The sequence below is a fragment of the Triticum aestivum genome, chromosome 7D (assembly GCF_018294505.1).
Source record: "Triticum aestivum cultivar Chinese Spring chromosome 7D, IWGSC CS RefSeq v2.1, whole genome shotgun sequence".
Taxonomy (NCBI): Eukaryota; Viridiplantae; Streptophyta; class Magnoliopsida; order Poales; family Poaceae; genus Triticum; species Triticum aestivum.
Window position 1 is genome coordinate 609,527,291 of NC_057814.1, and position 22,912 is coordinate 609,550,202.

At 45.3% G+C, this 22,912-nt stretch overlaps 1 non-coding gene and 2 pseudogenes across 1 annotated transcript; all 3 read left to right on the plus strand.

The window, feature by feature from the left end:
- Nucleotides 1-12,205: 12,205 nt before the first annotated feature.
- Nucleotides 12,206-12,375, plus strand: LOC123171641 (uncharacterized; annotated as a pseudogene).
- A 4,137-nt stretch (nt 12,376-16,512) lies between these two features.
- On the plus strand, nt 16,513-16,713 carry LOC123171628 (U2 spliceosomal RNA). Its single transcript, XR_006485329.1, has one exon. It is a non-coding gene; the product is annotated as a U2 spliceosomal RNA (small nuclear RNA).
- Nucleotides 16,714-22,260: 5,547 nt separating this feature from the next.
- Nucleotides 22,261-22,466, plus strand: LOC123171637 (uncharacterized; annotated as a pseudogene).
- The last annotated feature ends 446 nt before the right edge of the window (nt 22,467-22,912 follow it).

Consider the following 22,912-nt stretch of genomic DNA (forward strand, 5'->3'; position numbering starts at 1 on the left):
CATCGGGCCCGACGCATTGGGAATCACCCCTAGGTCGGTAATGAACTCCTTCATCCAGACTGCTTCCTGTGCTGCCTCCGAGGCTGCCATGTACTCCGCTTCACATGTAGATCCCGCCACGACGCGTTGCTTGCAACTGCACCAGCTTACTGCTCCTCCATTCAAAATATACACGTATCCGGTTTGTGACTTCGAGTCATCCAGATATGTGTCGAAGCTAGCGTCGACGTAACCCTTTACGACGAGCTCTTCGTCACCTCCATAAATGAGAAACATATCCTTAGTCCTCTTCAGGTACTTCAGGATATTCTTGACCGCTGTCCAGTGTTCCTTGCCGGGATTACTTTGGTACCTTCCTACCAAACTTACGGCAAGGTTTACATCAGGTCTGGTACACAGCATGGCATACATAATAGACCCTATGGTCGAGGCATAGGGGATGACACTCATCTCTTCTATCTCTTCTGTCGTGGTCGGGCATTGAGCCGTGCTCAACTGCACACCTTGCAATACAGGCAATAGCCCCTTCTTTGACTGATCCATACTGAACTTCTTCAATATCTTGTCAAGGTATGTACTCTGTGAAAGACCAATGAGGCGTCTCGATCTATCTCTATAGATCTTGATGCCTAATATATAAGCAGGTTCTCCAAGGTCCTTCATTGAAAAACACTTATTCAAATAGGCCTTTATACTTTCCAAGAATTCTATATCATTTCCCATCAATAGTATGTCATCCACATATAATATGAGAAATGCTACAGAGCTCCCACTCACTTTCTTGTAAACACAGGCTTCTCCATAAGTCTGTGTAAACCCAAACGTTTTGATCATCTCATCAAAGCGAATGTTCCAACTCCGAGATGCTTGCACCAGCCCATAAATTGAGCGCTGGAGCTTGCGTACTTTGTTAGCATTCTTAGGATCGACAAAACCTTCCGGCTGCATCATATACAACTCTTCCTTAAGGAAGCCATTAAGGAATGCCGTTTTGACGTCCATCTGCCATATCTCATAATCATAGTATGCGGCAATTGCTAATATGATTCGGACGGACTTCAGCTTCGCTACGGGTGAGAAAGTCTCATCGTAGTCAACCCCTTGAACTTGTCGATAACCCTTAGCGACAAGTCGAGCTTTGTAGATGGTCACATTACCATCCGCGTCCGTCTTCTTCTTAAAGATCCATTTATTTTCTATGGCTCGCCGATCATCGGGCAAGTCAGTCAAAGTTCATACTTCGTTTTCATACATGGATCCTATCTCGGATTTCATGGCTTCTAGCCATTTGTCGGAATCCGGGCCCGCCATCGCTTCTTCATAGTTCGAAGGTTCACCGTTGTCTAACAACATGATTTCCAGGACAGGGTTGCCGTACCACTCTGGTGCGGAACGTGTCCTTGTGGACCTACGAAGTTTAGTAACTTGATCTGAAGCTTCATGATCATCATCATTAACTTCCTCTCCAGTCGGTGTAGGCACCACAGGAACATTTTCCCGCGCTGCGCTACTTTCCGGTTCGGAAGGGGTGACTATCACCTCATCAAGTTCCACTTTCCTCCCACTCAATTCTTTCGAGAGAAACTCCTTCTCCAGAAAGGACCCGTTCTTGGCAACGAAGATCTTGCCTTCGGATCTGAGGTAGAAGGTATACCCAATAGTTTCCTTAGGGTATCCTATGAAGACGCATTTTTCCGACTTGGGTTCGAGCTTTTCAGGTTGTAGTTTCTTGACATAAGCATCGCATCCCCAAACTTTTAGAAATGACAGCTTAGGTTTCTTCCCAAACCATAATTCATACGGTGTCGTCTCAACGGATTTCGACGGAGCCCTATTTAAAGTGAATGCGGCAGTCTCTAAAGCATAGCCCCAAAATGAGAGCGGTAAATCGGTAAGAGACATCATAGATCCCACCATATCCAATAGAGTGCGATTACGACGTTCGGACACACCATTTCTCTGAGGTGTTCCAGGCGGCGTGAGTTGTGAAACTATTCCACATTTCCTTAAGTGTGCACCAAACTCGTGACTTAAATATTCTCCACCACGATCTGATCGTAAGAATTTTATTTTTCTGTCACGTTGATTCTCAACTTCACTCTGAAATTCCTTGAACTTTTCAAAGGTTTCAGACTTGTGTTTCATTAGGTAGACATACCCATATCTACTTAAATCATTAGTGAGAGTGAGAACATAACGATATCCTCCGCGAGCCTCAACACTCATTGGACCACACACATCGGTATGTATGATTTCCAATAAGTTGGTTGCTCGCTCCATTGTTCCGGAGAACGGAGTCTTGGTCATCTTACCCATGAGGCATGGTTCGCACGTGTCAAATGATTCGTAATCAAGAGACTCCAAAAGTCCATCTGCATGGAGCTTCTTCATGCGCTTGACACCAATGTGACCAAGGCGGCAGTGCCACAAGTATGTGGGACTATCGTTATCAACTTTACATCTTTTGGTATTCACACTATGAACATGTGTAACATCACGTTCGAGATTCATCAAAATAAACCATTGACCAGCGGGGCATGACCATAAAACATATCTCTCAAATAAATAGAACAACCATTATTCTCGGATTTAAATGAGTAACCATCTCGAATTAAACGAGATCCAGATACAATGTTCATGCTCAAAGCTGGCACTAAATAACAATTATTGAGGTTTAAAAGTAATCCCGTAGGGAGATGCAGAGGTAGCGTGCCGACGGCGATCACATCGACCTTGGAACCATTCCCGACGCGCATCGTCACCTCGTCCTTCGCCAGTCTCCGTTTATTCCGTAGTTCCTGTTTTGAGTTACAAATATGAGCAACCGCACCGGTATCAAATACCCAGGAGCTACTACAAGTACTGGTAAGGTACACATCAATTACTTGTATATCACATATACCTTTGGTGTTGCCGGCCTTCTTCTTGTCCGCTAAGTATTTGGGGCAGTTCCGCTTCCAGTGACCACTTCCCTTGCAATAAAAGCACTCAGTTTCAGGCTTGGGTCCATTCTTCGACTTCTTCCCAGTAACTGGTTTACCGGGCGCGGCAACTCCCTTGCCGTCCTTATTGAAGTTCTTCTTACCCTTGCCCTTCTTGAACTTAGTGGTTTTATTCACCATCAACACTTGATGTTCTTTTCTGATCTCTACCTCAGCTGATTTCAGCATTGAATATACTCAGGAATGGTCTTTTCCATCCCCTGCATATTGAAGTTCATCACGAAGCTCTTGTAGCTTGGTGGAAGCGACTGGAGGATTCTGTCAATGACCGCGTCATCCGGGAGATTAACTCTCAGCTGAGACAAGCGGTTATGCAACCCAGACATTCTGAGTATGTGCTCACTGACAGAACTATTCTCCTCCATTTTACAGCTGAAGAACTTGTCGGAGACATCATATCTCTCGACCCGGGCATGAGCTTGGAAAACCAATTTCAGCTCCTCGAACATCTCATATGCTCCATGTTTCTCAAAACGCTTTTGGAGACCCGGTTCTAGGCTGTAAAGCATGCCGCACTGAACGAGGGAGTAATCATCAGCACGCTGCTGCCAAGCGTTCATAACGTCTTGGTTTTGTGGGATTGGTGCTTCACCTAGCGGTGCTTCTAGGACATAATCTTTCTTGGCTACTATGAGGATGATCCTCAGGTTCCGGACCCAGTCCGTATAGTTGCTGCCATCATCTTTCAGCTTGGTTTTCTCTAGGAACGCGTTGAAATTGAGGACAACGTTGGCCATTTGATCTACAATACATAGTGTAAAGATTTTAGACTAAGTTCATGATAATTAAGTTCATCTAATCAAATTATTTAATGAACTCCCACTCAGATAGACATCCCTCTAGTCATCTAAGTGTTACATGATCCGATTTTAACTAGGCCGTGTCCGATCATCACGTGAGACGGACTAGTCAAGATCGGTGAACATCTCCATGTTGATCGTATCTTCTATACGACTCATGCTCGACCTTTCGGTCCTCCGTGTTCCGAGGCCATGTCTGTACATGCTAGGCTCGTCAAGTCAACCTAAGTGTATTTCGTGTGTTCCGAGGCCATGTCTGTACATGCTAGGCTCGTCAACACCCGTTGTATTCGAACGTTAGAATGTATCACACCCGATCATCACGTGGTGCTTCGAAACAACGAACCTTCGCAACGGTGCACAGTTAGGGTGAACACTTTTCTTGAAATTATCATAAGGGATCATCTTACTCACTACCGTCGTTTTAAGCAAATAAGATGCAAAAACATGATAAACATCACATGCAATCAAATAGTGACATGATATGGCCAATATCATTATGCTCCTTTGATCTCCATCTTCGGGGCACCATGATCATCTTCGTCACCGGCATGACACCATGATCTCCATCATTGTGTCTTCATGAAGTCGTCACGCCAACGATTACTTCTACTTCTATGGCTAACGCGTTTAGCAACAAAGTAAAGTAATTTACATGGCGTTATTCAATGACACGCAGGTCATGCAAAATAATAAAGACAACTCCTATGGCTCCTGCCGGTTGTCATACTCATCGACATGCAAGTCGTGATTCCTATTACAAGAATATGATCAATCTCATACATCACATATATCATTCATCACATCTTCTGGCCATATCACATCACATAGCACTTGCTGCAAAAACAAGTTAGACGTCCTCTAATTGTTGTTGCAAGTTTTTACGTGGTTTGTAGGTTTCTAGCAAGAACGTTTTCTTACCTACGTATGACCACAACGTGATTTGCCAATTTCTATTTACCCTTCATAAGGACCCTTTTCATCGAATCCGTTCCGACTAAAGTAGGAGAGACAGACACCCGCTAGCCACCTTATGCAACTAGTGCATGTCAGTCGGTGGAACCTGTCTCACGTAAGCGTACGTGTAAGGTCGGTCCGGGCCGCTTCATCCTACAATGCCGCCGAAACAAGAAACGACTAGTAGCGGCAAGAAGAATTGGCAAACTCAACGCCCACAACTGCTTTGTGTTCTACTCGTGCATAGTAACTACACATAGGCCTGGCTCATGATGCCACTGTTGGGAATCATAGCATAATTTAAAATTTTCCTACGCTCACCAAGATGCATCTATGGAGTGTACTAGCAACGAGGGGAAAGGAGTGCATCTACATACCCTTGTAGATCGCGAGCGGAAGCGTTCCAATGAACGTGGATGACGGAGTCGTACTCGCCGTGATCCAAATCACCGATGACCGAGTGCCGAACGGACGGCACCTCCGCGTTCAACACACGTACGGTGCAGCGACGTCTCCTCCTTCTTGATCCAGCAAGGGGGAAGGAGAGGTTGATGGAGATCCAGCAGCACGACGGCGTGGTGGTGGATGTAGCGGGTCTCCGGCAGGGCTTCGCCGAGCTTCTGCGAGAGAGAGAGAGAGGTGTTGCAGGGGAGGAGGGAGGCGCCCAAGGCTGTTGGTTGCTGCCCTGCCTCCCCCCTTTATATAGGCCCCCAGGGGGGGCGCCGGCCCCAAGAGATGGGATCTCAAGGGGGGCGGCGGCCACAAGGGGGGAAGGGGTTGCCTTGCCCCCCAAGGCAAGGGGGAACTCCCCCCTAGGGTTCCCAACCCTAGGCGCATGGGGGGAGGCCCAAGGGGGGCGCCCCAGCCCACTAATAGCTGGTTCCCTTCCACTTTCAGCCCACGGGGCCCTCCGGGATAGGTGGCCCCACCCGGTGGACCCGCGGGACCCTTCCGGTGGTCCCGGTACAATACCGGTAACCCCCGAAACTTTCCCGGTGGCCGAAACTGGACTTCCTATATATAATTCTTCACCTCCGGACCATTCCGGAACCTCTCGTGACGTCCGAGATCTCATCCGGGACTCCGAACAACTTTCGGGTTTCCGCATACATATATCTCTACAACCCTAGCGTCACCGAACCTTAAGTGTGTAGACCCTACGGGTTCGGGAGACATGCAGACATGACCGAGACGCCTCTCCGGTCAATAACCAACAGCGGGATCTGGATACCCATGTTGGCTCCCACATGTTCCACGATGATCTCATCGGATCAACCACGGTGTCGAGGATTCAATCAATCCGTATGCAGTTCCCTTTGTCAATCAGTATGTTACTTGCCCGAGATTCGATCGTCGGTATCCCAATACCTTGTTCAATCTCGTTACCGGCAAGTCTCTTTACTCGTACCGCAGTGCATGATCCCGTGACTAATGCCTTAGTCACATTGAGCTCATTATGATGATGCATTACCGAGTGGGCCCAGAGATACCTCTCCGTCACACGGAGTGACAAATCCCAGTCTCGATCCGTGCCAACCCAACAGACACTTTCGGAGATACCCGTAGTGCACCTTTATAGTCACCCAGTTACGTTGTGACGTTTGGCACACCCAAAGCACTCCTACGGTATCCGGGAGTTGCACGATCTCATGGTCTAAGGAAAAGATACTTGACATTGGAAAAGCTCTAGCAAACGAAACTACACGATCTTTTATGCTATGCTTAGGATTGGGTCTTGTCCATCACATCATTCTCCTAATGATGTGACCCCGTTATCAATGACATCCAATGTCCATAGTCAGAAAACCATGACTATCTGTTGATCAACGAGCTAGTCAACTAGAGGCTTACTAGGGACACGTTGTGGTCTATGTATTCACACATGTATTACGATTTCCGGACAATACAATTATAGCATGAATAATAGACAATTATCATGAACAAAGAAATATAATAATAACCATTTATTATTGCCTCTAGGGCATATTTCCAACACAAATAGGACAGACCAAAGAAGTTGACATGTTACGGTGATTTAGCAAGTCTGTTGTTGGTAATGAATTCTGACAGAAACGCCATAAAAAGTTCTTGAGCTTCGATGGAACCTTAATCTGCCACAGATTAACCCACCTCTTCGCCTCCACTGCAACATCCGCAGGGCTTTCAGAATTCTCGAGCCAACTTTCCCTCTGCAGTTTCATTTTCACGAGCATTTTGTAAACCGAGCTAACTGAAAATCTCCCGCGGGGATCAGCACCCCAAGCCCAGAAATCAGCAACCCTACGAGTACACAGTGGTATCCTCAGTATACTATGGGCGTCATAAGGATTAAAGGTTGCCCGAATCAGATCTTCTTTCCAAGTGGCTGAAGTGACATCAATTAATTCTGAAACTAGTTCAGGCGGGTGAGCAACCATCGCGTTCAAAGGTCGTTTTACTCCCTCTCGGGGGAGCCAGTTATGCTCCCAGATCCTCGTTTCTTCTCCAGTTCCAACTCTTCGGATGATGCCCTGGGACAAGATATCCCGCCCGTCTAGGATCGCGCGCCATACCTGAGATGGGTGACCGCCGAGGCCTGCTTCTAAAATGCTCGTGTCGGGATAATAAGCTGCCTTCAAATTTTTTGCACTGAGTGTCATTGGCTCCTGAAGGAGCCGCCACGCCTGCCTTGCCAAAAGAGACAGGTTGAACAGCTCCATGTCACGGAAACCTAGGCCTCCCAGATATTTCGGTTTCGTGCACACGTCCCAAGCGACCCAGCATGGCTTTCTCCTTCCTCTCTTACTGCCCCACCAAAACTGTCTGATTAGAGATGTTATGCTTTCACAAACTCCTCTTGATAATCTGAAACAGGCCATCGAGTAGACCGGGATAGCTTGTGCGATTGCCTTAATCAGAACCTCTTTGCCAGCATAAGATAGCAACTTTTCCATCCAGCCTTTAATCTTCTCCCAAACTCTATATTTCAAATATTTGAAAGTGCCATTTTTTGAGTGTCCCACATCAGTGGGCATACCCAAATACCTCTCGCTAAGTTGTTCATTGTGAACGTTGAGTTTCCCCTTTATGCCATCCCGCACTGTTTGAGGGCACCCCTTACTGAAAAAAATAGAAGATTTGTCATTGTTCACCCTTTGGCCAGACGCATTACAATAGATATCCAACAAGTTTGACCCTGCAACTGCTCCATCATTACTTGCCCTGAATAGCAGCAGGCTATCATCAGCAAAGAGAAGGTGGTTGACAACCGGGGCTGTCGGCGCCACCTTAACTCCCACAACACTAGATGACTGAGAACTGAATTTCAAAAGGCACGAAAGGCCCTCCGCTGCAATCAAGAAAAGATAAGGAGAAATTGGGTCTCCCTGTCGAATCCCTCTAGAAGGTTTAAACTGATCAAGTTTTTCACCATTGAACAACACCTCAAAAGAAACTGATTTCACCATTCCCATCACCAACTTTATCCATTCTGGGGCAAAACCCAGTTTGCCCATTATTGCTTCCAAATATGTCCATTCCAGCCTATCATAAGCCTTCATCATGTCCAACTTTAGGGCACAGTGGCTATTGACCTTTGACCTGCTTCTTTTCATAAAATGTAAACATTCATAAGCAGATATGATGTTATCAGTAATGAGTCTCCCTGGGACAAATGCTGACTGCTCCTCTGATATGATGTCTAGAAGGATTTGCTTGAGTCTATTTGAAACTACCTTCGAAGCTATTTTGTATAACACATTGCATAAACTTATTGGTCTGAATTGAGTCAGGAGAGTTGAATTCATTACCTTTGGGATCAAGACCAAAAAAGTGTCATTAATGCATTCGGGGCTCTCTTCCCCTCTCACTATTCTCAGCACTGCCTTCGTTACCTCTTCCCCACAGACGTCCCAATGCCGCTGGTAAAAGTGTGCTGGGAACCCGTCCGGTCCTGGTGATTTAGTCGGAAACATTTGAAATAAAGCTGTTTTTACCTCCTCACCCGTGTATGTAGCACATAAGATATCATTCATATGATCCGTGACTTTCCTTGGCACATGCTCTAGTACTCCCTCCATGTTTGTAACTCCCTCTGAAGTGTATAAATCCTTATAAAAATTTGAGACCAGAATCTTTAATTCAGCCGGATCATCAACCACAACTCCAAGGGAGTTAGATAGTGCTTTTATCATATTTTTCCTTCTCCTCATACTGGCTCGGATATGAATTTTTTTTGTGTTTCTGTCCCCCTCCGCTAGCCAGTTGATTCTCGATCGTTGCCTCCATAGCATCTCCTCTCTATGGTATAACTCAACTAGTCTTTTATTTATCTGCATCTCCTCCTGACTCGGTCCCACCCTCTGCGGCGCATTTCTGAGTTTTTCAAGCTCTTTCTTTAAGCCTTTGATTTCTTTGCGGACTGACCCAAAGGTGTCGACGTTCCAGCTCTGAAGTCTAATCGCGAGAGAGGAGAGATTTTGCTTTATATCTTCCACCCTCCCACTATGTTGGTTTGCATCCCACTCTTCCACTATAGTTTCTTTCAGATTTCCATGAGATTCCCAGGCTGTCTCATATCGTAAAACAGGAGGAGCTCTGAACCTGTTGCTCTCCCCCTCGAGCTGCAGTAAGATAGGCCCATGATCCGAGGTCGCAGCTGTCAAATGACTGAGACAAGCCAAAGGAAACTAGGCGCCCCACTCAGCCGACCCTAGAGCTCGGTCAAGTCTAACTCTAGTGTATGTACCTCCTGTAACTTTCTTTTCGGAAGTCCAAAACCTGCCTTTGAAGCCAATATCCATCAGGTTGCAGCTATCCACCATGTCTCTGAAACCTTGCATTTGTGCATTGCTCCGCTGCCCAACCCCCTCGTGCTCATCAGGCCTCAACACCTCATTAAAATCTCCCATACAGAGCCATGGGAGGTCATATAATCCACATATTGCTCCGGTTACCCTCTCGATTAGGGTTTAGGCGACTCCGCTGGCGACTCCTCCGCCGGTGGGAGATCTCGTCTTGGAAATTATTTACCGAATCAGGGGATCCCGAGGGAGTAGGGAGAGGGCTCACGCTGTGAAGGACCGTCGTTTCATTCGCCATGGCGGCTTCGAGCTCGGCAACAGCGCCTGGGGCGAAAGAAGAGATAGATCTGGAGGAGATGCTCAAGAACATGGAACTGATGGATGAGGAACTAGACGACGTTGTGATTGGGGCAGAGGAGGCGAAGTCTTTCAACGAGAAGGCGGGGTGGATGGCAATTGCTAGGGTTAACACCAATCGGAACTTCAGTCCGACAGCCTTTTCAGATAATATGAACTTCATATGGGGATTGGCTCAGACTCCGGAATTCAGAGAGGCTGGAGAAAACTTATTCATCTTCAAGTTCTTCTGCCTAGGGGACTAGAAGAAGGTAGTCCATAGAGGGCCATGGCTGTTCAGAGGATTGGCGGTGGTAATCGAGGACTACGATGGGAAGGCGGATCCAGAATCGGTGGTGCTAGATGGATTGTATGTTTGGGCACAGATCCATAAGATCCCAGAAGTTTACCGCCATGAACCGGTGGTGGATCAGCTTGCCCGGAGAATAGGGAAAGTCAAGGAGGTTCAGATGAAACCAACGCTCTTCTACGAGGGGGACTATGTGAGGGTTAGAGCTAGGGTTCTTACTGATAAACCCTTGACTCGTTTCACCCCTTTGACTGTGGCGGGAGAAGGAACCCGGATGCTTGTGGTGAAGTACGAGAAGATTCCGTTTTTCTGCAAGGTGTGTGGAATCATGGGGCACAGTCATGAGGAATGTGGCAGGGGGATTTGGAAAGAAGAGGACAAGAAGTGGGGCTCTTGGATGATCGCAAAGCGCAGGACTGTCACATACTCGCAGCCTTCTGGGAGAGGTTTTTTCAGAGGGGGAGAGGGTATGGCAATGGTGGTACATCAGGTCAATCAAGAGGTGGGGGTAGAGGAGGAGCTGCGGCAGAATTTCAGCAGGACAAGGAGGAAGAGGGTGCAGACCCGAAGCAGCAACCTGACCATACTGGAGTAAAATCAAACTTCAAGAGATCATCACAGGATAACACTTTGTTGGTGGCTGCGGCGTCCCCTGCCGATCAGCGTCCCATGGAAGGCGGAGAAAACAATGCTATGGTGGTCCTCCCGAATCCATCGGTGGTCCCTCCGTTGCCCCCTGTTTATGTGTCACCAAGGAAAGTAAACAAGAGGTTGAAGAACTCGCTGACTGAGCGGGGAGAAGGCACCAACGCAGGAGGGACAGATAACACAGTTGCACAATCGGCGGGCTCCCCCGAGGAGCACCACCGGGCACAATGAATATCATATGTTGGAACTGTCGAGGTGCGGGTAAAGCCTCGACAGTTCGCGAACTTCATGAGTTAGCGAAGAAATTTACCCCTACTGTGCTTTGTATTGTTGAAACTCAATTGGAGAAAGCAAGAGTAGAAGGTTTAGCTAGCTCCATAGGTTATGATAAAGCCTATGCAATAAGTAGTAGTGGTAGGAGTGGAGGTATTGGAATTTTTTGGAATAACTCAATAAATGTGGAGATTTTGGGCTACTGTGTGTATCATGTTGATTGCAAGGTAGATGGTGGGTGGAGGCTAACAGTAGTATACGGGGAGGCGCAGACTCACCTTCGATCAACTGCTAATTGTGATGCTCAGAACAGCCCGCTCTCCCAACGCCCACACCCCGGAGGGTGGCACAAGCGGCGGGACGTAGCAAGCAATTGGGCTAGCAGTCAACCGGCTAGCTGAAGAAACAACCGGCGAGCAGTCAACCTGCTAGCCAACTTGCAAAGGTATATTTTTTCTGAATTATTGTGTTCGCGTTGTGGATTTTCCAAAACTATTTTGGTGAATTTTAATGGATCAAAGACATGAATTGCATATCATATAAATTATTACTGTGTATAGACTATAGAATTATGTACTACTTTGAATTTTGCATCATTATTTGCTCGAGTTCGCCCCACCTCAATTTTTAATTTAAGAAAATGCATGCATTGCTCATGTGTGATGTTAAACAAAAGGAGGGTTAAGCCTAATGAAGTTTTTGATTGAATATATTCTTCATAGCATGACCTTTTTTTGACATCATTCTTAATATCATGACCTAAATATATCACCCATGCATACATAATATTTTCCCGATGTAACGCATGGGCACTTACCTAGTGATATAATATGATTAAGACCATCTTACCGGCGACCATAAATTAGGCCATGGAGGACATATATGGGCCATCACGTCCTTCTGACCCGCACACGCAGGTTCGGCTACCCAACCCGCATTGAGCTAAAAAAAACCTACCTAGGCCCGCGGCGCTAGTTGAGCCGGCCAACAATATAATAGGCTTTGACTCATCGGTGGAATGAATCCCACATCGCATGCCCAGGGACTTGAGGCGGCTCACCAAGAAATAAATAGGGAACCAAGGGCATGTTTTAGAGTATACTTTTCTTGGCATCTTGGCTAAGATCAAATGTAGTATCTGTTCTTATAAGTTTAGTATCTGATATACATGGGTTTAATTTAATTTCTTGGCCAAAAAATGTAGCTTGCTGCATGGGTCCTCGTTTGTTGTCCAAGCGTTGCACTATTGTTTGGAACAGACACACCAAAACCAAAACATTATAAAATCTTTCTAGTTTCCTGCCCATGCAACTGGGAAACCTTATTTACTGCACGAGGCGGCAAATAATCGATGTTTCGCATAGGGCGCCAAAGATTGGGCGTGCCTGTTTTCATTTTTTTCTCTGTTCTGTTTCTATTTTTCTTTTCCTTTCTCCTTTTCTTTGCTCTTTCCTTTTTCTTTTTTCTCCTTCATGTTTATTATTCTTTTCCCCTTTTTCCATAAGTTCACCTTTTCATTTTATTACTATTCCAGTTTATGTCTAAATTTTCATAAAATCTTCAGAATTTGTTCCAATTTTGAAAAATATTTGAAAATTTTAATTTTTATTCTCTTTCAAAATTTGTTCAAAACTAGAAAAAATGTCTGCATTTTAAAAAAAATGTTTGAGGTTTTCAAAATAAACTGCATTTTAGAAAATAATACAAATTCAAAAAATATTCATGTTTATTAAAATGAATTCAAAGTAATGTTTGTGTTTAAAGAATATGTTTTTGAAAATGTTTTCAATGTTCGAAACATGTTTCCATTTCAAAATTTGTTCACATATTCAAAAAAGGTTCGTTTTCTTATAAAAGGTTCGTGTTTTCAAAAAACGTTTGTGAATTTCAAAAAATCCGTTTCAAGTTTTGTTGGTCTTTTTCCAAAAGTTAACGAAATTTTCAAAAAAATGTTGGCATTCTGTAGATAAAAAATTGGGATTGCAAAATTTGTTCACGTTTCGAAGAATATTCAGAATTTCATAATTGTTACTTTATTTTTGAAAAGTTCAAAAAAGATCAGAAAAATCAAAAAATGTTTCGAATGTTACGCTACAGTATGTTCTTAAACATTCGCGCTGGCCATATTTTAGCAAGAGTTGTTTGTTCGAATGCCTAGCAGCATGTGGTTGAGTTTTTGAGGTCGTGAGTTTGTTCCTTTAACTCAACGGTTGTTTTGGATTTTAATTCCTGCCTTACAAACACATGTCGTTTTGGTGCCTACCAGTGGCCTGGCCCTTGTGCATCCCACACGCTATTTGACGATAAAAGAGAATATGTTGGTTGGCTATAATTAAAAGAAATTGTGGGCACATGCCAATAAAAGAGGATATACTGGTTTTGCTCTAATTAAAAAAATGTGGGCAAGTGAGCGCTAGAAAATTTGAAGAGAATAAACCCTGGTAAAGCAGGGACTACGTGGTTATGCGCCGGTTATGCCAGTGAAACGGGAATAACTACAATTAGTAATACATCCGATTACATCAACATAGGAGGGAGTGGTCGAAGCAACTATGCCTCGAAGGTCGCCGTGCAGCCACAAAATGAGGAGGCAACCACTACCTAGACACGGAGGCGGACCCGGAGGAAAAAAGGCACGAGTTCGGTGGTCGCCAACACTCCGACCAACCCCACAACTATCAAGATCTTGCGGGCCAAACATGATCCACGCGAACACCTCAGCTCCTCGCTCTGTCGCCCCACCGCTGCGGAGACCCTTTTGATGGACACAACAATTATCTCTCCAGATGCTTCTCGTAAAATAATATCTCTTCCGTTGCAACGCACGGGCATATGTGTTAGTATATTCTCATTTGCATAGTACGGAGCATAACTCTATGCGGACGAGAAGCCTCTCCTCCACACTCCCTGTCAAGCATGCTAGTACCACCTCTGTCAAAATGCGCTGGGAGTGGGTTGATGCCACTAAAAGAAGACCATTGGAGCTGTACCAAACGGACATCTATTTACGGGAACGCAACGCACACTAATTCTACCCACTTGAAGCAAGAAAAGAGAATGAGGAAAGGCCACAGCTGTGAGCGAAAACGATGGTGCTGATGTTGATGCGGCGGTGCCGGTAGGCCCGACAGGCGACAGAAAGATGGAACCTCGAACTATCCGACTAGCACGGCGTCGAGGAGGATCATGCTCATCAGGAGCCAAATGCCCATGGGTGGGGCTGCGTGCGGGCCCGTACTCAGGGATGGAGGGAGCTGGTGGTGTTGCCGCTCGCCCCAACATCTCCATTGGAGCGGAGCGGAGGAGATCCTGCTCTTTACCCTTTGCTTTGCCAGCTTCCTCGCGGGTGGCGCAATCATCGTCGTCGCCATGGTTGGACGGATGGATCGCCTTTTATTTTTTTCTTTCCTATAACGACCCCCGGAGGCCGGAGCAGTAGTATATTCGGGATGACTCCGCGCCGGCGATATACTAATGAGCACTGTACGATGTTGCCGGGAGGGCTCGGAGCGCGTATTGTATTCTTCTCGTTGGCTCTGGATTTTTTTCACATAGATTAAATCTTGCTTCCACTGTGGTTACGGTGCAGCAGGATTCGTGTGTTCCCAGCCGGGCTCAGATAGTCGTTCGTCGACAAGGAAAATAGACGAAGAGATTAATAATGTTATTTTCCTTGCTAATAATAACCTGACAAGGTGGTAACCGGAGGGAGATGTATATCGTCGAAAAACAGACCTAGCACTACCATCATAGTCTTTTTGGTAGAGGTTAACGTTGCTGGTTTAGTGGTGTTGGCACTGGTCCAGGCCGTGTGGCGTTAAGAACACATAGCATCTCCGGCCGCCCGGGTGCATGTACAGCGTCGCTGTAAGATTCCTCGTACACGGACGCACATTTTGCAGTTTCGTCGTCGGAGGAGGAAGAACTGATGATCTGATCGCCCTCCGTTGAGCCAGCGGAGTTCAGTTCAGACCGTTGCAGAAAGAAAGAAGGAACGTGCTGCATCTGCATGCATGCACGCAACGGCGGACGTGTCCTGCGCGCGAGGCTGCGATAGCTGACTGCTCGCCCGGTCGCAATCCCAGGCTGCGATAGCTGACTGCGTGTGCGTGCCTCCGTCCTCTCTAGATCATCGATCGCCCGGTACCAGTTGGAGGGAATCCAGCTCGCATAGTCGCAGCCTTGCCGCCGGTACTTGCGCCACCATGCCTGCTTGCATGGAACTCCCAACCCCATCAACGGCGGACTGCCCTCAACGGTAGCACTTCTGTAGTTCTGTAGTACTGCAGCTCCAGCTCGCCATTTTCTGCTTATCATACTCCCTTTCCTCAATGCTAGCAGTACCCTCGCCCCTTTCCCATGTCGGCATGCATGCATCCCGTCGACGCGCGCTAGTTGGATCTGCATGCTCCAGTTTTCTTTGTTCCCAGCATGCATGCGTCTTTGACTGGGCATATATATCTGGAGAACTATTTGCTGCTGCTGCCACTTGTTTTTTTTTTCAGGTTTTGTGCGAGGATCTAGCGAGCGCAGTAGCGCTTGTGTGCGGTCTCCTTCGTGTCATCGTGTGGTCTCCTCCTTCGTGTATGGATTGCGCGCATTTACTCCGTTCCATGTGCGGCAGGAATGAGGCTTGCTACTTGTTTACCAAGAGCAGCAGCCTTTGGTTGGCAGGTGGAACTGCAACGCACGCAGATCTTGGCTCAGGTTCAACCGAATCTCAGTTTTACAGAGAACGGAAACAAGCTTCTCTTTTCTCTTTTCTCTCAACGGGCTTCGTCTATGATTCTATATATGCTTCTGGGCCATGCATCATCTCCATAATCCTGCCTTGAATTAATAATATAAGCAAGCAAGCGCACTACGGACCCATTTGTGCCACCGCTAGTCGTAGCAGCCCATGAGGCGTTCGCCACCACCTCCAACCTATAGAGTACCAAAAAGGAAAACATGTGAAGATTTTCTATTTTTTTAGGATGGTCAAGAATTTTTATAATCTAGACTAGGGAAGAAGAAATCTCTCGCTTCCAAGCCCGAGAGCGTAAAAGGAGAATGAAACTGGATACTGTAAAAAAAATTGAGGGGTAACTGGATACTGTAATTTATTTATTTTTTGAGACAAACTGGATACTGTAATTAAGACCATCTTAGCGATCTTAGCGACTTATTGGGCCATGGAGCACGTGGGCCGTCACGCCCTTGCTGATCATCGAAGGAAAAACCTACCCCGGCCGGCAGCGCTGGTTGAGCGGGCAAACAAACGCAGCTCTGACTTGTTGTATACAGAATTCTGAAACAGAAAATAGGATTTGACTCGGCGCTGGAATTAATCCCACATCGCGTGCCCAGATACCTAAGGCGGTTCAGGAAGAAATAAAAAGAGAGTCAAGGGCACGATTTAGAGTATACCTTTCTCGGCCTTTTGGCTAAGATCAAGTGTAGTATCTGTTCTTGTCAGTTTAATATCTGATACATGGATCTTCGGATCCACACTATGATATTAATTTAATTTTTTTGGGGGAAGGACCTATAAAATGTAGCTTGCTGCATGGGTCCTCATGTGTCGTCCAAGCGTTGCACTATTGTTTGGAACAGGCACGTCCCAACCTAAACATAATGAAATCTCTATAGTTTCCTTTTTTGATGGAGGAGTATTAACTTCAAGGTGAGCGAAGTGCCGATTAGAAAACACTCCTCCACACTCCCTTCTCAAGCAAGCAATCATCTTTGTTCAAAATATTTAGAGTTTTAATTTTACACTAGCAAAAAATTATGTAGATTTCTCAAAATTATATAGATTTGATAACTCTATAAATAACATACAAACATCCACAACATCAAATTAGTTTCATTAGATTTATCATAAAAGTATATTTTCATACTATATATTTTTTGAAGTTGTGGATATTAGTAAATGTTTCCATAGTCAAACTTAAGGAAGTTTAACTTATGATAAATCTAAAACTTACAACGGAATTTATAAATTCCGAACGTTCGGAGTTAGGGAATAGATCCGAACGATCTGATTGCCGTTCGATCCTGATTCCCCGCGCGATAATTTCTCCCTCGCTCGCCGCCCGATCCGTTTCTGGCGCGGGCCCAACCACCAGTTCTGCTTCCCGCGCGTGAAAACATATGGCAGAGAAAAAAGTGCGCCTGTAGGGAGTCGAACACACGCGCTGCTCCATGGGATACCTGTGCACCACCACCTGGGCTAAGACTGGCTTTTGTATTTTAGGTACAGGTTAGCTGATATTTATTTATTCAAACGTGGGAAAACAACAATGCTTTCCACAATGAACGATGTGTTGTGTTTGTACTTGTCTCCTTTTTGTACAGATGATCATTTGTTAGAGAAATAAATGTTTCGCCTCCTAGACTTACATAACTTCTTTCTGTAAATATGATGATAATTTACGCACAACAAGACTGATAACTTATATACAAATATTGTGATAAACTTTGAACGAGGGACGGGGTGTTGTTGAAATAGAGTTGATAACTCGTGTATATTAGCATGGTAATGTACGCACATCAGAGCTGATAACTTACTTAGTCCAGACGTGGTAACTATTTTGACTCGTGGGAAAAAATTATTGAGAAAACCCCCGTGACTCATGTGTGCTAGCACGGTAATATATGCACAACAGATCTGATCATTTATTTAGCCCGGACGTGGTAACTATTTGACTCGGGAAAAAGTTATTGAAAAGCACCATCGATAACTCATGTGTATTAGCATGATAATATAAGCAGAGCAGAGCCGATAACTTACTTAGCCAAGGCGTGGTAACTTTTTGATCTGGAAAAAAGTTGTTAAAAAACATCATGACAGCTCACGTGTAAATAACATGGTAATATATGCACGACAAAGCTGATAAATTACTAATCCAAGCCTGGTAACTTATTTACCAAAATAACTCATCGGGGATATACCAACATGGAACCTACTTTCGAATTTCCCGTCACGTAAGATTTTTTATGTTAAAACGACTTTTTGATCAGACCAACGGTTTTTTGGGTAAAAAAGTTGAGTTTCGAAATAGGAGAATGTAGGTCGACATTAGATTTTTATGTCCTCTAGTGTATGCATGCATGTGGGGAGAAGGTAAGAGAAATCATTTTTATGCCCCGGTAGTTTTTGTGGGACAAGCTGATAACTTATGTACCACAGATATGATAATTTACGTAGTATAAGCATGGTAACTTTTTGTCCGAAAAAAGTCGTCGAAATATACCGGGGAAAAATGTTGTTAAAAAATACCTCCATAACTCATGTGTAAACAACATGATAATACACGCACATAAGAGCTGATAACTCATATAGAAATATCATGGTAATTTTTTGACCAAAGGAATGAAAATTGTCGAAAAATATACCCCGATAACTTTTGTGCAACATGGTAATATAAACAACAAAGCCGATAACTCACTGCAAACATCATAATCACTTTTTAACCCTGAGATAAAAGTTTGTTGAAAACATATCACGAAAAACTTTTGTGTAAATGACACGGTAACTTATGTATGACAGAAGTGATTGTTGGGGAACGTAGCAGAAATTCAAAATTTTCCTACGTGTCACCAAGATCAATCTAGGGGATGCTAGCAATGAGAGGGGAGGAGTGCATCTACATACCCTTGTAGATCGCGAGCGGAAGCGTTCAAGAGAACGGGGTTGATGGAGTCGTACTCGTCGTGATCCAAATCACCGATGATCCTAGCGCCGAACGGACGGCACCTCCGCGTTCAACACACGTACGGAGCGGGGACGTCTCCTCCTTCTTGATCCAGCAAGGGGGAAGGAGAAGTTGATGGAGATCCAGCAGCACGACGGCGTGGTGGTGGAAGTAGCGGGATCCCGGCAGGGCTTCGCCAAGCGCAACCGGGGAGGAAGAGGTGTCACGGGAGGGAGGGAGGCGCCAGGGCTTGGGGTGCTGCTCCCATGCGCCTCCCCATTATATATAGGGGTGGAGGGGGCTGGTTTCTTGCCCTCCAAGTCCATTGGGGCGTTGGCAAAGGTGGGGGAAAGAAATCCCATCATTTCCCTTCCCCACCGATTGTTATCCCCCTTTTTTAGGGATCTTGATCTTATCCCTTCGGGATATGATCTTATTCCTTCTAAGGTGGGATCTTGGTGCGCCTTGACCAGGGGTGTGGGGCCTTGCCCCCACTACCCACGTTCATGTGGGTCCCCCCATGCAGGTGGGCCCCACTTTGGAACCTTCTAGAACCTTTCCGGTACAATACCGAAAAATCCCGAACATTTTCCGGTGGCCAAAATAGGACTTCCCATATATAAATCTTTACCTCCGGACCATTCCGGAACTCCTCGTGACGTCCGGGATCTCATCCGGGACTCCGAAGAACTTTCGGTTAACCGCATACTAATATCTCTACAACTCTAGCGTCACCGAACCTTAAGTGTGTAGACCCTACGGGTTCGGGAGACATGTAGACATGACCGAGACATTTCTCCGGTCAATAACCAACAGCGGGATCTGGATACCCATGTTGGCTCCCACATGCTTCACGATGATTTCATCGGATGAACCACGATGTCGAGGATTCAATCAATCCCGTATACAATTCCCTTTGTCAATCGGTACGTTACTTGCCCGAGATTCGATCGTCGGTATCCCTTGTTCAATCTCGTTACCGGCAAGTCACTTTAGTCGTACCGTAATGCATGATCCCGTGACCAAACACTTGGTCACATTGAGCTCATTATGATGATGCATTACCGAGTGGGCCCAGAGATACCTCTCCGTCATACGGAGTGACAAATCCCAGTCTCGATTCGTGCCAACCCAACAGACACTTTCGGAGATACATGTAGTGCACCTTTATAGCCACCCAGTTACGTTGTAACGTTTGGTACACCCAAAGCATTCCTATGGTATCCGGGAGTTGCACAATCTCATGGTCTAAGGAAATGATACTTGACATTAGAAAAGCTCTAGCAAACGAACTACACGATCTTGTGCTATGCTTAGGATTGGGTCTTGTCCATCACATCATTCTCCTAATAATGTGATCCCGTTATCAATGACATCCAATGTCCATGGTCAGGAAACCATAACCATCTATTGATCAACGAGCTAGTCAACTAGAGGCTTACTAGGGACATGTTGTGGTCTATGTATTCACACATGTATTACGGTTCCAGTTAATACAATTATAGCATGAACAACAGATAATTATCATGAACAAGGAAATACAATAATAACCATTTTATTATTGCCTCTAGGGCATATTTCCAACAGTGATAACTTACATAGTCCAAATGTGGTAACTTTTGGTCTGAAAAAAAAAGTCGTCAGAACATATTAACATGGGATCTAGTTTTGAAGATCTCGTCGAGACGTTTTTCTTTGAAGACGGTTTTTCAATCGGAGCGTCGAGAAGTTTGAAAAAAAGAATCTAGGATGACATCACCTTTTCGTCCTTTAGTGCATATATATAATTAAAGTGAAATAAGAATCGTTCTTGCCTATTGCTAAAATCCGAACGTTCAATAGTTATAAAAGTCCAACTCACAATATTTTTGAAGGGGGAAGTAGCTCCCCTCGTGTTGGTCAAAATCTGTGCGTGGCGTGTCCGTTTTCTATGAGAGCGGTGTCTTCGTGTTGCCCCCCGGACTGTCCGGATTAATAGACGGACCAAAGTTTTTAGGGGAAATAAGTATGGAAGAGTCTAGAACAGATGAGATGTGTCTATGATGTGAGGCATGTGCATATTGTTCATTGCAAATCGTAATAAAGTAAAAAAAAAAAGGACTGGCTATTTAGAAGAAAAAAGTTTGGATAGTTAAAGTATGGAAGTTTCCAGACCAACGAAAAAGAGTTAGTGTTTTGAGTTTTTTTTTGCATATTTTGCAGTGTAAATAATAAATTAAAAAAGGGTAATTCGTTTAGAAGTGAAAAAGTTTGGATAATTATATAAGATTCTAGACAAAAAAAGTGTTTTAAGGTCCGTGCATATTGTGCACTGTAAACCGTAAATTAAAAAAAATGGCAATTCATTTAGAAGAAAAATGTTTGTATAATTAAACTATGAAAGATTCTATAGCAAACAAGTGATGCTTGCGTTTTGAGGGTTGTGCATTATGCTTAAGCTCAACCATGAAATCTTTCATATTGTACTTGCGGGTGGAGTGAATATGATACCCAACGGACAGTAATGGTCGAATATGCCACCTCTGTACTGTCAGATTGGTTTCATCGAACGACCAACATTTAATATTATTCACATAATATATAAGGGTATAGATTACTGGAATTCAGTCAAAATCTCACTAAAAATGAAAACCTGCACCATGGATCATCGATCACCTAGTAGGGATCCACCTCGCTCGAACAGTCGCATGCATGGAAATACTTGCGCCTCCATGGATGCATGGAGCACCCAGCCTCATCCATCGGCATCCCCACCTCAATGCTGCTTCGGCTCGCCATTTTCTGCTCATCATACTCCTCCCTTACCTCAATGCTGCACGCCTGCACCCTCCTCCCGCTCCCATGTCGGCATCCCCACGTCGACGCGCGGCGGCTGCTGAATTTCCTTCAGTTTTGCTCGCGGTGGCAACTGGATTTCCTTCAGTTTTTCTTTCTTATATTACCAGCACGCATGTATCTGACCATCATCTCCCATCCCGTCTTGGACTAAGCAAAGTGCGTGCACAACCGATTCGTGTCGCTGCTGGTGGTACCACCCCATGAGGCGTACGTGACCTCCTCGAACTTAAATTACGAAAAGATGGACGCATCTGAAGAGCTTTTTTCAGTCTACGCGAGAAGAAAGAAAGCTCGAGAGTGCAAATGGAGAAACACATCGATAATTTATTTTCTCCACAAACAAATCGATAATTAAGGCCACCTCTGTGTGATGACAAATTGGGCCAAGGAGCACGTGGCCCGCCACGTCCTTGTTGGCTGGGCTCTCGACCCGCCGTCGCGCGGTCGGGTTCACCTTGGCAGGCCCGCATCGCGGGGTTGGACGAGCGCAGACGAACAAACATAAGATTCGGCCTCTTGTTTTGCAAACGAAAAAACGTAGCTTTGGCTCGTTGGAATAGTCCCATATCGCTTTTGCACCTGCTCATAGGCGGTTCGCAGGCCAACAAAAGGGCACGCACGGTCTTCCTTCAAGGCATACCTTTCTCGGCCTCTTGGCTAAGATCAAGTGTAGTATCTGTTCTTATCAGTTTAATAATATCTGATACGTGGATCAACGGATCCATGAGATATTAATTTATTTATATTTTGTGGGGGAGAAACCGTCTATGTAGCTCGCTGCATGGACGGGTCTTGTGCGTCGTTAAAGTGTTGCACTTCTGCTTAGAACAGGCGCACCCCTACCAAAACAAAAATAAATTGAGTATAATCTTGATCTCAATTCAATTCAAATTTGTGTTGAAAGCCCCTGCTGTTGGAGGTTCAGTCAAGCTGTGTTAAGATCGGGGGAAGATTTTGACGCAAAATTAAGGCCAGACACGGATCTCACTACCCTGCTTCCATTTGATCTGATTAGTTGTCCTAATGGATAGTAGCAGCGACGCAATTAGCGCGCCACGCTCTAGCGCCTCTGTTGGAGATGCTCTAAACATAAGATGCTTTTCCCCAAAGACTTGCAAGACACAATTGTTCCACCTCACTTCCCACTCAGCCACAAAAAGAACTTCAAGATGACTAGGACGGGAATTATGAAGCATGTATAACGGCGTCCAGATCGCAGATCCAAAAATTGCAAGTGGAGCAAGCAAATTTCTGGCTGGGCGCACTGCCTCCGTGGAAGACAACCACC